Raw genomic sequence first — 3,476 nt, 5'->3', positions numbered from 1 at the left:
ACGCTAACTGCAAATGCAATATCAGGTCTAGTGTGTGAGAGAGATCAATTTCCCAACTAATCGCTGGTATCTATCCTTTTCAATTGATTCTCCTGTGTTTTCTTTCTTTCTTCCGGCCTCTATTGGTGTGTCACTTGGTTTGCAGCCAAGCATGCTAGTTTTCGTTAGAAGGTCAAGAATGTACTTTCATTGTGAAACACTGATGCCTTTCTTTGATCTGACAATCTCCATTCCTAAAAGGTATCTCATCTGTCCCAAGTCTTTTACTTCGAACTCCGTGGCTAGGCTCTTCTTAAGCCTTTCTATTTCCACTATATTATCTCCAGTCAATATGATTGCATCAACGTAAACAATTAAGATTATTTTCATCCCTGTTTCAGATAATTGGTAGAACATTGTATGATCTGACTGCCCTTGTTGATATCCTTGACTTCTCAATACTTTTGCGAATCTGTCGAACCATACTCTTGGTGATTATTTGAGACCGTACAAGGATTTTTTGAGTTTACATACCTTATTTTCTTCCTGCTTTCATAGAAGCCTGGGGGTAATGTCATAAAAACCTCTTATTCTAATTCTCCATTCAAGAAGGCATTCTTGATGTCTAGCTGTTGGAGAGGTCAATCCAAATTTGCTGCTAAGGACAAGATAACTCGGCTTGTATTCAATTTTGCTACAGGGGCGAATGTTTCTGTGTAGTCAATGCCGTAGGTCTGTGTATATCCTTTTGCAACAAGAGCTTTGTACCGTTCTATTGTCCCATCAAATTTGTACTTCACATTAAAGACTCATTTGCACCCGACGGGTCTTTTCTCCCTTGGTAAGTTTACCACATCCCAAGTTTTTTTTTCCGGTGTTCACATTTCTTCCAAAACTGCTTCTTTCCATTTGGGAGTAGCCATGGCCTCCTGAATATTCTTTGGAATTTCTGTATTATCAAAGTTATAAGAGAAAGTGCGAAATCCTGCAGATAGAGTGTTATATGAAACAAATTTTAAGATAGGGTGGAGAGTACATGACCGAGGTTGTTTTCTGAGAGCAATAGGTAGATCACTTTCTAGAGCTATCATCGATTCGAACTCTTTTGGTGCTTCAAATGTGAGGTTCTCCTTATACATTGATTTCAGCTTTCTTGAGTAAACTAATATCTCCTTGCTAACTTGTTTTTCAGCATCTCCCCCTCAGTTTAAGTTTACCTCTGTAGATGGCATGTTAGGACCAGGAAGAGTAATTGATTCGGACTTGATGTTTATGATAAGTTCACTAGGGGAAAGATCAAAGTTGAAGAATCGATCTTAATTTGAGAACTGATCTTCACTTAGATTCTCCCCCTGAAGATAGGGTTTTTTATAATAAGGGGTTCTTTCGAAAAACGTGACATCAATGCTAACAAATACTCGTCTTGTGGATGGATCATAGCATTTGTAGCCCTTTTGGGTAGATGAATATCCAATGAGCACACATTTAAGTGCACGAGGATCTAGTTTACTTCGTTGGTGAGGGTGTATGTGGACGAAAACAGTACAACCGAATATGTGGAGTGGTAAGCTCGAATCAAGTTGGGAATTGGGGAAGAATTCCTGAAATACTTGGAGTGGTGATTTGAAGGAGAGAGTGTGACTGGGCATTCTATTGATGAGATAGGCCGAGGTTAAAATGGCATCTCCCAAAAAAAATTGGCATATTTGTAGTGAACATTAAGGTACGAGCCACCTCAAGGAGGTATTTATTTTCCCGCTCAGCAATGTCATTTTGTTGTGGAGTATCGACACAGGAACTTTGATGAATTATTCCATGTTTTTGGAGATACTCTTTTAAGGTGGTATTGAAATATTCTGTACTATTGTCAGTACGCAATATTTGAATTTGTGTCTGAAATTGTATTTGAATCATTGAATGAAAATTTATGAATACGGATATGACACCTGACTTTTCTTTTAGGAGATAAATCCAACATATTCTAGTATGATCATCTATAAATGTTACGAACCATTTTTTGTGCGTTTGATTCGAAATTCGTGAAGGACCCAATAAATCACTGTGAATTAAGGTGAATGGTTTCGAAGATTTGTATGTAGATTTTGGAAAGAAGGTACGATGATGTTTTGCCAGTTCACAATGTTCACATTGAATATCAAATGTCTTTTTATTAGAAAACATGGAAGGAAATACATGACGTAAATACTGAAAATTGGGATGACCCATTCTAAAATGCCATAACAAAAGCTCACTATCTCTAGGAACAAAAGCAGAATCACAATTTGCAATTTGATTATTCTTACTCACGTCTGCTTCCTCAAAGTAGTAAAGTCCCCCGCATTCCTTAACACTGCCAATCTCTTTCCTAATGATAGGTCCTGAAAAATGCAATAAGACGGGAGAAATTTAGCTGAGCAATTGGAAGTTTTTCATTAATTGGCTAACTGACAATAAGTTACAAGATAGGTTTGGAACGTGGAGAACGGACTCCAATGTTATAAAATTAGATATTCGAATACTCCATTTTCCTACTACAGGTGAGAGTGAGCCGTCTGCGATTTTAACCTTGATATTGCCAGCAAAAGTGGAATATTTGGAAAAAAGGCAGAAGGAGCCTGTCATATGATCGGACGTGTGACACCCCGAACTTAAACTTCGAGGGTCACGTACTAAACATAATAACTTCAGTCTTTGGTACATGTAAATACTCTTAAATAGAAGTATTACATGTTAGAAACTTATTTTCAATTTGGTAAAATAATTCTTATAAAATTCAATAGCCGGTAGAAGTGCATGTCGACAAGAAATTATACTTTACATATACGGACTCGGCACTACCAAGGTTAGTTGGGGCAGCAAGTTTGACAATTTTTATAAAATTCATCCCAACTCCGTTTTACATGAAATTTGCGGCATTAGAAAGATAATTTCAAGTAGTTTTCTAGGTTAAAATATGAAAATTTTCCAAGATCATATGATATGGACGTTTTACTAAAAACAGTGAAATATTGCACAGGAAATCCAGATTAACCCCTCGACGTTTAGAAATTTATATCTCAGGCCATAAATATCCAAATTGAGTGATTCCTGCGGCCATATTTAGAAAACTCAAAGAGGAACACAGAAATATTTTTAGAGTCTCAAATGGATACTTATGGAATTGGAAATATCATTTTGAAGTTGACCCCAAAACTGTTCCGTTTCTGCCTCTTTTATCACTTGCAAGAAAAAAACTATAAAAATGTCTCTTAACATAACATGAAAGATATGATTACAAAATTTACTTTTAATATCATATTACATCATGTCATGTACATGTTTTTATATAATACCATAAGAAAAACAGATGGAAAGCAGTTATCGAACAAAACATACAAAAGGAAACTTTAGATGCAAAACATCTTTGTCCTTAATCCATCATCGATTTTGCCAACTAACTTCCATCAATCCAACGATCGTGGATCTGAAAATTTAGTATAAAATACTATGAGTATAAG

This window comes from Olea europaea, unplaced genomic scaffold (genome assembly GCF_002742605.1).
Source record: "Olea europaea var. sylvestris unplaced genomic scaffold, O_europaea_v1 scaffold1763, whole genome shotgun sequence".
NCBI lineage: Eukaryota > Viridiplantae > Streptophyta > Magnoliopsida > Lamiales > Oleaceae > Olea > Olea europaea.
The sequence above is the reverse complement of the archived record's forward strand: the minus strand, read 5'-3'. Positions refer to the sequence as shown.